The sequence below is a fragment of the Balaenoptera physalus genome (assembly GCF_965194825.1).
Source record: "Balaenoptera physalus genome assembly, chromosome: 4".
NCBI classification, from domain to species: domain Eukaryota; kingdom Metazoa; phylum Chordata; class Mammalia; order Artiodactyla; family Balaenopteridae; genus Balaenoptera; species Balaenoptera physalus.
This window is the reverse complement of record NC_138891.1, coordinates 131,745,520-131,758,650: the sequence shown is the minus strand read 5'-3', so window position 1 is coordinate 131,758,650 and position 13,131 is coordinate 131,745,520. Positions and strand designations below refer to the sequence as shown.

The 13,131-nt window shown below is 34.9% G+C and overlaps 1 pseudogene across 1 annotated transcript; it reads left to right on the top strand.

Moving 5' to 3' along the window:
* The first annotated feature begins 1,514 nt into the window (after positions 1–1,514).
* On the top strand, positions 1,515–12,283 carry LOC309660024 (SH2/SH3 adapter protein NCK1 pseudogene; annotated as a pseudogene). The gene has a single exon. The product of its transcript is annotated as an SH2/SH3 adapter protein NCK1 pseudogene (transcript).
* Positions 12,284–13,131: the final 848 nt, after the last annotated feature.

Genomic DNA, 13,131 nt, shown 5'->3' with positions numbered 1-13,131 from the left:
CCATGCCTTCAAATTGTTTATAATCAAACTGGAGGACGTGGCAAACATGGAGATCGACCTCTCAAATCTTTCTTCCAGAAAGGAGTATCTATCCAGAGTACAACAAGATGTCAGTGTTGTCAGGGTCTACCTCAGCCCTTGAGCCAGAGCTGCACTATTCTTAGGGCAGCTGCCAGCCAATAACTAGGCACAGCGTTTCTGCTTAACATGGGCCTCCTCTGAAAGCAATCTTTCCTGCAGAGTTCCAGCTGGGCTGTCAGAGAATTTGTAGGGTCTGTATTATGGTCTCACGGCTCCCCTGCTCAGTCCTACTTATTTTCTTTTCCTTTCTCTTTTCCTGCTCCTCCTAGATATCATTCCTAACTCCGGCATAGAGTTTGATTCTCACAGAACAGAAATGCTGACCACGGAGTAGGGTGAAAAATAAATTAATAAAACATAAAAATAAAGAAATCAGACCACTAGATGGCGGTGTGGAAGGGGGAAGGACTACATAATAGTAGGCTAGTAGGATTGTGGACTAGAATGGGTGAAAATGGCATAAGAACAAGAGATAAATTTTTTACTCCAGGAGAATAAGTATTCAATACATGTGAGAAAAAGTATATGGCAAAGATACCAATTGCCAGTTTCAAGAAACATTGGTATATCACATGTGGTCAGGAGAGATTTTCTTTGTAAGGGTACAGAAGAAAATTCTGCATTTTGTGTTAGGACACGTCACTCCTCTTACAGAATTTGGTATTTTCAAGTATAAAGGTGGTTAAAAGGTTGTGACACAGAATATCCAGTAAGGAAGATAATCAAAAATTGTCCAAATTTTTCTAAATAAATGGCATCATTTTATCTAATTGATGACAAACATATGTTTTATTTTTCATAATTAAATTTAACAATTATGTGATTCAATTATTGAATAAGTAAAGAAAACAGGATTTTGGAAAAGATAAAAAAAGTCTGAGGTAGAAAAACATTTGGCAATATTAAAAATTTCAGAAAATGCCAAGAATTGTCTATCTCATAGAAGAAAGCTTGGAGATTCAATTTTAATGTAGAAATACATGAAAAAAATCAGTTTTGATGATGAACATAATAAAAACAAATATTAATTCTGAGTTATGAAAAATTATATTACATTCAAAGGAAAAATGTCTTCTTGCATCTTTGGAACTATGTTTAATAAGAAAGGTATGACTTAATAGTACTATCTTTCACCAAGGATACATTTTCAAAGAGAATGACACTTGTGTGTTGTGCTTTACTACACCCACACTGAGGGGGTATAAAAGTCTGGATGCAGTTGGTGATATTCATTCTCAGGAAACTTACCTTCAACATCCAACCAAACCTTCAACCCCTGACACATTGAGCTACCATTACAGCAACTACTGGTGGCCTTGGCTATGGCCTTGGTGGTTTTGGTGGCCTGGGCTATGGCTATGGTTCTAGCTATGGCCTTGGAGGCTATGATGGTTGTGGCTGTGGCTACTTCTGTCCCTCTTTCTATGGATGATACTTGTCATCTGGATTCTTCTGAAAGACCTGATCATTATTTTGGGATTCAGAATGTTTGTGTAATTTTTATTATCTGTTACTTTTCTTCAAAGACGTTATCACCCTGCACTTGGAACTTCTTGGATCAGCAGACACTCATGTTTCTGATGAATGATTTGAATGCTCTACCAAGATATAGTCAACTCTTCTGGAAAATGACCTATATTTTGCTCCTTTTCACTTCTGTGATATTTCTAGTCTTATTTTTGAATAAATATTTTTTGGTGGACATTAAATATCAAACTTTATTTCTTTCAACCATTTCAAAACACTAGATGTTTATGTTTTCCAAAATTTTAGTAGTATTTTTGTATTGAAAAATATTTTCCCATGGAACATATTTACTTTGTATTCATGTTTCCTTAGAAATAACCCTTACTGTTAAACTAAGTATATAACTCATTTAGATGATTTACTTTGCTAAATTGATGTCTCTTTTTTAAAATATGGAATTCCATAGAACCAAATATATTCAGACATTTCTAATACTTATGAAGATATGTTCTTCATTAACAGTATGTAAATATGTGAAGTTTGATGGACCATCTATTCTCTCTTTCGTTTAATGAAAAGTCAGGAGACTTTCAGCACTGTATGAAGAGGCTCTTTTTGGTGCTATACTTACCCAATAGGTATTCTTATTTTTCTGAGCTCATCAAGAAAGTAGTGTCCTTGATTTGTAGCTCACTATTCCAACTGTTTCTGTGTCAGTTTCCTCCTTGTATAATTTATTTATATTTTTAATTAATTTATTTAAAAAAAAAAATTATTGGGGTATAGTTGGTTTAAAATTTTGTGTTAGTTTCAGGTGTACAGCAAAGTGAATCTGTTATACATATACATATATCCACTCTTTTTTAGATTCTTTTCCCATATAGGCCATTACAGAGTATTGAGCAGAGTTCCCTGTGCTGTATACTAGGCCCTTATTAGTTATCTATTTTATATACAGTAGTGTGCATCCTTGTGTAATTTAAATGTGGGAAAACATGTGGCTTGATAGCCTTCATTTGCTCTATCAAAGAGAAAAACCTGAGAATTCACCATAGTTAGCATTCTTGGTTATCTCAGTATTATAGCATATACAAATCAATTTTTAAGATAAACTCTCTTTAAACTCACTTAAAACTTAAAAATTGACTCTAAATTAATGTTCTTACTCCTTTTTCCAACCTAGTTCGGGATTGGATTTTGATCAGAATTCTATTCTGATCTTGATCAGAATTCTATTCCAGAGATGGGTCATTGACTTTTGTGCGGAGTTTTGGTTTCCTTGGATACTAAGCTTCACCTTTGAGTCCTACGTAAAGATGTTCACTGGTATCACTTCCAATAAACTGGGTGAATCCCATGGGCCTTCGTGAGTCTCCAGTGAGTCCCACAGATACTTCCAGCACTGTGCTTAAGAGAAAAATCTTTCTAGTGTAAAGTTTGTTTTCATTTCTTTTAATGATCTTATGAAATTAAGAATGCTGAGAATGCCGAATCACACAGATTCTGAATAAAGGTTAAACTTTTCAAACAATCTCAAAATAAATCTAATTTGCAACCTTACTTGAAAAATCTATTTCAGTTCAAAAATAAGATTTAAAAAAATTACTGACAGTGCTTTTTAAAAGTCCCTATCATTTAGAAAGTCATATGACAATATTTATAGATAAAATGATATGATTCCTGGGATTTGCTTAAAAGTTTCACAGCTGGTAACAAGGAAAAGGACAGAAGTACAGAGGAAATTTGATTGGTCACAAGGTGATAATTTATGAAGATGAGTTATGTATATAATGATTCCTTTAACCATATTATTCTTATATTTTACTTAACTTTATATAATAAAATTCATTAGAAAATATGACCATAACTAAATGTCTATTGTGTGGCATATGAAATGTATAGCACAAGACTCAAAGAACAGGGAGAGATGAATCAGTACAAATAAATTTATAACAAAGGAGATTGTATTTCATCTTCACTTTTTAAAAAAGGCATCATAAACAAGTTTGGTAAAGGAATGTTGGATGAAGAGAGCAGAATGACAGTGTCACGGGCATGAAGAAGAGAACATAGTAACCATGAAATAATGGAGAGATTGTCAATTGAGAAGAAGTATTGACTTATTAAAAAGAATACAGCTTACAGGGAGCTTTAACTGACTGACAAAGAGATTTGACTTCTTCATATTTTGTAGACTTTGAGCAAAAGATAGCAAAGAAAAACTAAATTTAGAAAATCACATTGTTATCCAGACATATTGCTTCTCCAGTAAAAAAGAAAAAAAGAGAGAGACAGAGACAGAGAGGAGAGAAAGAAAGAAAGAAAGAAAGAAAGAAAGAAAGAAAGAAAGAAAGAAAGAAAGAAAGAAAGAAAGAAAGAAAGAAAGAAAGAAAGAAAGAAAGAAAGAAAGGAGGAAAGAGATAGAGGAACAGAAAGCAAGAGAGAAAGAAGGAAGGAAGGAAAGAAAGAAACAAAGAGAGAAAGGGAGGAAGGAAGAAAGAAAGGAAGAAAAGAAAGAGGGAGGGAGGAAGAAAGAGAGAGAAAAAAGTCTGTAGTAACATGGCTCAGTTAGAGCAGTGTGCATATATATGTGTGTGTGAGTGTGTGTGTGTTTCAAATTCGAAACAATGAAACATTGCAAAACTATACAAGATAATATTTTTGTTTGGTAAAAGCAAATTTTTTACAGGTATTTTATTTTTATTTAAATTCACTGATTAGTTAATGGACAATAATTTATAAAATTTACAGATGTCTTTCAATAAAACAATATTTGTCATTGTGTGTTTTGTTTCTGGCTATTATAACTGTTTATTTTATGATTATTACTGAATATAATTTTGTTATATTGAGGAATGATCTGATGCTACTATCAAATATGCTAGTTATACCACTCAAATTTCAAAGGTAAGATGTCATGTAGGAAAATATTATTTGCTTTATGGTTTATAATTATTACCTTAATATTCATTTTGTTCACTAGCAAACATCTCAAAATTTCCCTTCATAATTTGAGGAGAGTATTGGTAATTAGAGTCATGGTAAAGTTCCAAAAATTGACTTGAGGTGAAATATTTATTTATCTCTAAATAACTGAACTTTTAAAGTTGCCTTTTGGTGACTTCCACTGTGAAATATAGATTGTTATCAAAAACATGTTTTTGTTTTTTTTTTTTTTATTGCTCTCAAATGCTTTTATCTCAAAAATTATGGGCTACTGAATAAATAAAATGCAGTGGACTTCTGCATATGTATTAAAACACACATGAAGTATTTCACTCATTTTATTATAAAGCAAACATTAATCATAATGTTATTTACTTTTGACAGGAAATCCATTTTTATCAGCTTATATTCATTTAAAAGTTAAAAATAAAATGATATAAAGAATACAAACTTGTAGCTTGGTAATGTTTCTATTTTTAGTCAATGAAGCATATGTGTGCTATTCCTTTAACATTTTGCATCTTATAGCCATCCTTTCCCAGCTATCCCTGCTACAAAAACCTTAATTCCAGCTCTTACTATACTATACTATAATTATTGATGTATTATCTAGCTCATCTCCTTACTTTCAACATCTCCCCACACCACCCAGCTTGCACCAAAAACCAAGTATTTCTAAAATTTCACTTTTCTTATAGTACTTCCCTGGCCCAAAATTAGAAGATTACTCCATAAACGACAAACTTTTCAATCCCAAGTCCCAAGCCTTTCTTCTCTTTTTATTTTACTTAAACTTTTTCCAGCTTTATTGAGATATGATCAAAATAGAATGTATACGTTTAAGGAATACAACATACAACATGATGATTTAATGCACATATATACTGTGAAATGATTACCACAGTAGGGTTAGTTTAACACTTCCCTAACCTCATATAATTATCACTTTTGTGCGTGGTGAGACCATTTAAGATTTACCCTTATAGCAACTCTCAAGTATGTGACAATATTGTTAACTATAGCCACGTTGTACATTAGATCCCCAGAACTTATTCATCTTATAAGTGGAGGCTTGTACCCTTTGAACAACATTTCCCCATTTTTTTCCAGCCCCCAGTCTCTGGTAACCACCATTCTACTCTGTTTCTATGAATTCTGCTCTTTTAGATTCCACATATAAGTGAGATCATACAGTATTTATCTTTCTCTGCCCAGACCCTTCTTGCACTGTAATCTGTGTACCTCCCAAATTTAATTAGTCTGTATATGAACTCTGCTCCAGGTACACTGATCTACATGTGCACATCGAGGATACCTGTGGTTAAGTCTTGCCTCAGAGCTTTAGCTAAAGTCATTGCCTCCTTCTAGTTTCTGCCTCTCTCTTTGATGTTTAATGAATCTTACACATCCTTCACATCCACTGTGTCCCACCTTTTCCAGAATTCTTTGATGAATGAACCTAGCCCATGGAAATCTTAAGCTCTTTTAAGCTGCTTTTGAAATAGGAGTCACTACCTTTCATTTTACATTTCTCTATACTCCTTCATGTGGCTCAATCTATTCCCCACCCTCAGCCCTGCCTCCAGGCTACAATACCCAGAAAATCATAGACACACCAGACACAGATATTTTTAGACCACAGCTAAAGGGCAGGCTTTCTAAGACCATGAGTGGCCATTTATATCTTTCCCTTTTATCATATACTTTGTTCCAAGCAAAGTGAAATAACTTTAATATTCCAGATATTCAATCAAACTTATCGTTTGATTGAATGAATCTTCATTTCACCTGTACTCCTTTCTGTGTGCAACCTAAACTTTAAAGTCTTCCAGTCTTTAAATAACTAAATAACTGCTCTATTTTCTATTAAATAAAAATTTAGGACTTCTCGTTTTAGCTCTGACATGGCAAGAGCTTGGAGATTGTCACTCTGGTCTTTACAACAAGATAAAGCTGCACAAACTAAAGATCAATGACTTTTCTAGAATCTAGCAGAGAACTGAGTTTTCAGGACAAACCATTCCTAAAATCTGGAGAAATGGGGGAATCTGTAGTCACAGCTGAGATCTGCTTACCAACAGAAGAAGCCTCTGGAGTCATAAACTGTTACAAATGCTCAAACTCTCATTGTGACAAGTTATTAGAGGCTGAGTATGGATTCGTGCAAAAGTGAGAAACTCTAAGGGGCTTTGGTCTTAGCGGGGCCCACACTTTTATGGGCTTTATCTACAGGAACTCTACCAGGTTCACACTGTGAAAATTTGAGAAAGATCCCTTCTTTGCTCTGGCAATGGGAGAGGAAGAGCAAGCTTTGTGAAAGATACCCAGAGTCTTTCCCATAACTGGAAAGGTCTCAACTCAAGGGGAATGAGCAGAGCCTTGTCTCTGAGCCCTGGGAAAAGGGCATTCCTCTCACTCAACTCCGCTGCAGTTTTCCTGTCTCGCAAAAGGGAGGACTGAGAGATTAAGCTTTAGTTTAATTTCCTGCCTTCCAAATCTCATGCAAAATGTTTCTTTCCACCCTAACTAACCTATAACTATATAGGAAGGTGATTTTCTGAAAACTCATCTCAATTTAGCTTAATTTTCAGAATACAATCTGACAAAGATGTATGTTTCATCGAAAAGGCAGTGTTAAGGAGCTGAATTATGTCTCCTAAAAAGAAATCATAAAGTTCTAACCTGTGAATGTGAGCTTATTTGGAAAGAGGGTCTTCACAGATGTAATCAGGTTAAGATGAGTTTATACTGGATTAGGATGGGCTTCAGATCTAATTTCTGGTGTTCTTATAAGAAGACAGAGATTTAGATACACACACACACACATGCACACACACACACAAGACGGGATAAAGGCCCTGTGATGATTGAGGCAGAGATTGGAACGATGTAGCAGCAAGACAAGAGATGCTAAGAATTACCAGGGACCACCAGAAGCTAGGAAGAAGCAAAGAATAAATTTTCCTCAGAGCCTTCATAGGGAGTATGGCCCTGTAAATATCTTGATTTTAGACTTCTAGCTTTTAGAACTATGAGAACTTAAATTTCTCCTGTTTTGAGAAAAAAATTACCAATGAGTGGTTAATTTTTACAGCAGTCCTAGGAAACTAATACAAAAGTATTATCTCTATTGTGACTTGAATATCCTTCTATGGAGTCTGTCTTTACAAATTAGAGTCACTGAAATGTAGTTTTTATTCTGAATAATTTGTCTTCGATTTTTGGATTAGTTTCAATCATTCATGGTTACTTAATACTTGGTACCCTGATTTATTGAAAGCCAAAGAGAAAAAGCGATAGAAAATATGATATTTAAAATAGACAAAAATTGAGTGTAAAAAAACATGAAGAAGGTATTGTCTGGTAATGACAAAGATCTCAGGAAATACCAGAAATGATCTATCCATTATGAAGGAGGCTGATATTTTAACTGTAGGAATATATGTAATTTAAGTTATGACAAAAGGAAAATAAAAAATTGAAATGTTTTCAAAGGAAAAATAAAACATTTCATGCATCTCTGAAACTCCCCTTCATAAGAAAGTTATGACTTAATAGTACTGTTTTTCACCAAAGGTGGATTTTCAAAGAGAATGACACTTGTGTGTTGTGGTTGACCACACCCACATGGAGGGAGTACAAAAGTCTGGGGGCAGCAGGTGATATTCATTCTCAAGAAAGTCATCTTCAACATCCAACCTAATCCTCAAGCCCTGTCACAATGAGCTACTACTACGGCAACTAGTATGGTGGCCTTGGCTATGGCCTTGGTGGTTTTGGTGGCCTGGGTTATGGCTATGGTTCCAGCTATGGTCGTGGAGGCTATGGTGGCTATGGCGGTGTCTACTTCCATCCCTCTTTCTATGGAAGATACTGGTCATCTGGATTTTACTGAAAGCATTCTACATCTACAATGATCTGTGTCCCCCTTCCAGAATCCATCACCCAGGCTGCCTATCTTCACTCCTGCTATGTTACTGACATGAAGCTTCCTCCTTTATCCCTCCTGCGATATTTCTGGAAGTATTTTCCAATAAAATTTGTCAACATTCAGACCTTGTTTCATTATTTTTGCCTACCTAAATGCACTTTTTATTCATAAGTTTTGCATATTTGATTAATATATTTGTTGAAACTTATTTTTTCCATATAATTATTTATTTCCTTAGAACTGATCTTATCAACTTTTAGCCTGTAACTTCTACATCTCATGTGATAACTTGCTCAGATATTGTTCTCTTTTTGATTTGACATCCTATGAAAACAAAATATTTAGGCATAAACTAATTCTTATGAATATAATAACCTTCCTTTGTAAAGTTATTAGTTTAATATAATAACTCCTTTACCCTCAGTATATCAGGGAAAGAATATTTTAAACCTATATACTCTTTAGAAACTGTTAGTTTATGAGCTTGTAAGGAAGAGCTGTCTGTACCTTTTTGCTTGGTCTTTGTTCAATGTGCCCTGTACCAGGTACCTCCTTAGAAAACAATGACAGGGATACATGTTGTTTGAATCTTTTCCCCCTCCCCATCCCCTGCTGCCAAACACATACACACTGCCCACTCCAGCAGCTTCAAATTTTTTTTTTTTTTTAAGGATGCCTTGTGGTTTTATTTTTTTTTTTAATATATATTTATTTATTTATTTTTGGCTATGTTGGGTCTTTGTTGCTGCGCGCGGGCTTTCTCTAGTTGCAGCAAGCGGGGCTACTCTTGGTTGCTGCACACAGGCCTCTCATTGCGGTGGCTTCTCTTGTTGCGGAGCACGGGCTCTAGGCGCGCGGGCTTCAGTAGTTGTGGCACATGGGCTCAGTAGTTGTGGCTCCTGGGCTCTAGAGCGCAGGCTCAGTAGTTGTGGCACACAAGCTTCGTTGCTCTGCAGCATGTGGGATCTTCCCTGACCAGGGCTCGAACCCGTGTCCCCTGCCTTGGCAGGCAGATTCTTAACTACTGTGCCACCAGGGAAGTCCCAGCAGCTTCAATTTTTATAAAAGAAATAGAGAGCCTGGGTTTTCTTTTTCTATGTCAGACTTTTCCTTATTATTTTAACATTTTAATATGTAACTTTTTCAGGTCTTACCCTATTTTTTTCATAAGTTAAAAAATATTTGAGGCTTGAATCAATTTTTCTATAATTTTGCCAACTCAGGTTGAGTAGTATTTGTTCCTCATTTAAGTCTTGAGAGGGATTTTATTGCAGGCTTTTTTTGGGGGAGGAGCTTCCTTCAAACCTGAGACTGTTATGGATTTTTATCTCATATTCTCATAATTAGGGTCTTAAGATCCCTAACCTTCATCTTTAAATTATACATGATGTGACTCCCAATATAACTCTCATTTAATTAGGTAAGTTACTCAAGTTTTCATGGATCTCCAGTGATTCTTACTAATACTTCAGTAATGTGTTAATAAACTAATAGTGTGCTGACTTTTTTGTGATTTAGTGAATGGAGAAATGATTTGGAGGATGAGTTTCATTGAGTCAAGTTAGAAATCAGAATCTCAATTCAGTTGTTAGCAGTTACTTACATAGCACTAAATCCAACCTGACAGGACATTTTAAATAATGGAGCTTAAATTCCAGGAAATAAATAATAATTTAAAAATCACACACCCAATACCTTTTTTTAAAGAAAGAATCTTTATATCTACCAGGTGTATACTGAAATAGTTATGGACCCAAAAAGCAGGGCATCTCAAAAATGATGCAACAGTGAAGGAAGCATGTGAGGCTATGTTTGAAATACAATTGACCTTGACTTGGTAATTCATTAAATGAATGAATGATTGGTGGGAGTTGTTTATATTGTACTACTATATTTCTGTATTTAATTTTTTTTCCATAACCATCTTTTCAGAAACAATTAAATGTTTTTATTTTGTGAGAAAGACTCTAGGACTTAAGGAACATGGAGAGATGTATTGAATAGAACCGTACTTCATGTACCCCCTGACAAAATGGTATTTTAAACAAATTAGAGAAGGGCAGAGTTGAAGAAGAGAACAGCATGTGCATTGTCATGGGGAGGGAGAAGAAAAATATTTTCCATAAGGTAAAGAAGGAATTGGAGCTTTAGGGTCATTGTTAGATTATTAGAGTGAATATAGTATATGGACATCTTTAAATAATGAAAATGATTTTCATTTCATACTGCCATAAATTTTAAAAAATAGTGACACAGAAAAAAATGTTTAAAAGAAAATAATTGAAATGCAGATAAAATACTGTAATCTTGGCACATGCCCAAGAAGTCCCAGCTCAAACACTGTGCCCATATATGGGGTCTGGACTAGAAAGGAAAGCAGTTTGAGGAGATTTTTTTCAAGAATGTCATGCAGAATATAGGAAACGGGAAATCAAATTCTAGAAGGACAAAGGGGATTCCTAAGGTGATAAAGAGAATTCCCTTAATGCTAACTGATTCTCAGATGAAAGAGCAGTAAGTCTGGATTTGAACAGTGCAGAAGCTGCTGAAAAATGGCAGAAGAAGTGGTGGTAGTAGCCAAATTTGATTATGTGGCCCAACAAGAACAAGAGCTGGACATCAAGAAGAATGAGAGATTGTGGCTTCTGGATGATTCTAAATCCTGGTGGCGAGTTCAAAATTCCATGGATAAAACGGGTTTTGTGCCTTCTAACTACGTGGAAAGGAAAAACAGTGCTCGGAAAGCATCAATTGTAAAAAACCTAAAGGATACGTTAGACATTGGAAAAGTGAAAAGAAAACCTAGTGTGCCAGGTTCTGCATCTCCTGCTGATGATAGCTTTGTTGACCCAGGGGAACGTCTGTATGACCTCAACATGCCTGATTATGTAAAATTTAACTACATGGCAGAGAGAGAGGATGAATCGTCATTGATAAAAGGGAAAAAGGTGATCATCATGGAGAAATGCAGTGATGGGTGGTGGCGGGGTAGCTACAATGGACATGTTGGATGGTTCCTTCAAACTATGTGACTGAGGAAGGCGACAGGCCTTTGGGTGACCATGTGGGTTCTTTGTCAGAGAAATTAGCAGCAGTCAGTAACCTAAATACTGGGCAAGTGTTACATGTGGTACAGGATCTTTACCCATTCAGCTCGTCCAATGATGAAAAACTTAATTTTGAGAAAGGCGATGTAATGGATGTTATTGAAAAACCTGAAAATTACCCTGAGTGGTGGAAATGCAGGAAGGTCAATGGAATGGTTGGTCTGGTGCTGAAAAACTATGTTACCATTATGCAGAATAATCCATTAACCTCAGGTTTGGAACCATCGCCTCCACAGTGTGATTACATTAGGCTTTCACTCACTGGAAAGTTTGCTGGCAATCCATGGTATTATGGGAAAGTCACCAGGCACCAAGCAGAAATGGCATTAAATGAAAGAGGGCATGAAGTTGATTTCCTCATTCGTGATAGTGAATCTTCACTAAATGATTTTTCAGTATCACTAAAAGCACAGGGGAAAAACAAACATTTTAAAGTCCAGCTAAAAGAGATTGTCTACTGCACTGGGCAGCGTAAATTCAGCACCATGGAAGAAGTTGTAGAACATTACAAAAAGGCACCAATTTTTACAAGTGAACAAGGAGAAAAACTATATCTTATCAAGCATTTATCATGATACTGTTGACCAGAAGTGACTGCTATACAGTTGTAATTTGTCATGTAATTGAAGACTGAGAAAATATCAGTCCAGTCATGCTTGACTGGAAATTGCTGTTTCTAACTCTATATGAAAATTGCCTATACTACATAAGTATTTTTATTATAACTCAGTCCATACCTATATACTACATATGCCAAACATATGCATAGAGCAATTCCTTATCCTATATATGGCATATGCTAAAATAAATTTCTTGGAGAGTTGTTAAAAAAAAAAAGAATGTCACTCATACTGATCATATGAGTGATGATAAAGAAGAAGATTGTGAGTTGTGTTCACATTTTCAGGGCTCGAGGCCTGAATAAAGTTTCTGCTCATGATCTTATGAGCAGAGAAATAGATATATGTATGAGTAAAAGACAAGAAGCTTTGACCTCAGAATATTTGCATCTACACTGCCACTTTGATTGCCAAATGAAGATACCTTGTTGACAGAATATTATGATTGATGTTTTCATCATGTAATTTCTACTTATAAATTATTTGTAATTATGAAGAAATGCCTCAAAATTTACTTTCTGAACAGAAGATAACTGCATCTTAAATACAGAGTAAAGGAATCAAAGTGACTTTCCAAAGTTGGTCTTAGCACCAAAATACTTTTTTTTCTAGAGTTTTCTTTTTATTGTTATAATTAGGTTGCATTCATGTGTTCTCATTCCTGGATATTTACAAATATATTTCCCCTCCACTTGGTTGTTGACTGACTAGAATTCCAAGGAAATGGATTTTGTCAAAATTATTTGGTACTGAGAAATTTGGGGCCTGATACTGTTTATTTATTTAATTTTTAATAAAGTTAACTTAAAGGAGAATAGCACATTACATTTAAACAAGGAAAAATAATAACTATGTCTTGTAAGTTTCATATTTGTCTCTAAAATCTGCACAAATACTACTGATATTTAATAATATACCTTACGTTCATCCTTTCTAGTCCATTTTTCTTATTTCATACTATGACAGGATATTGTAAGAG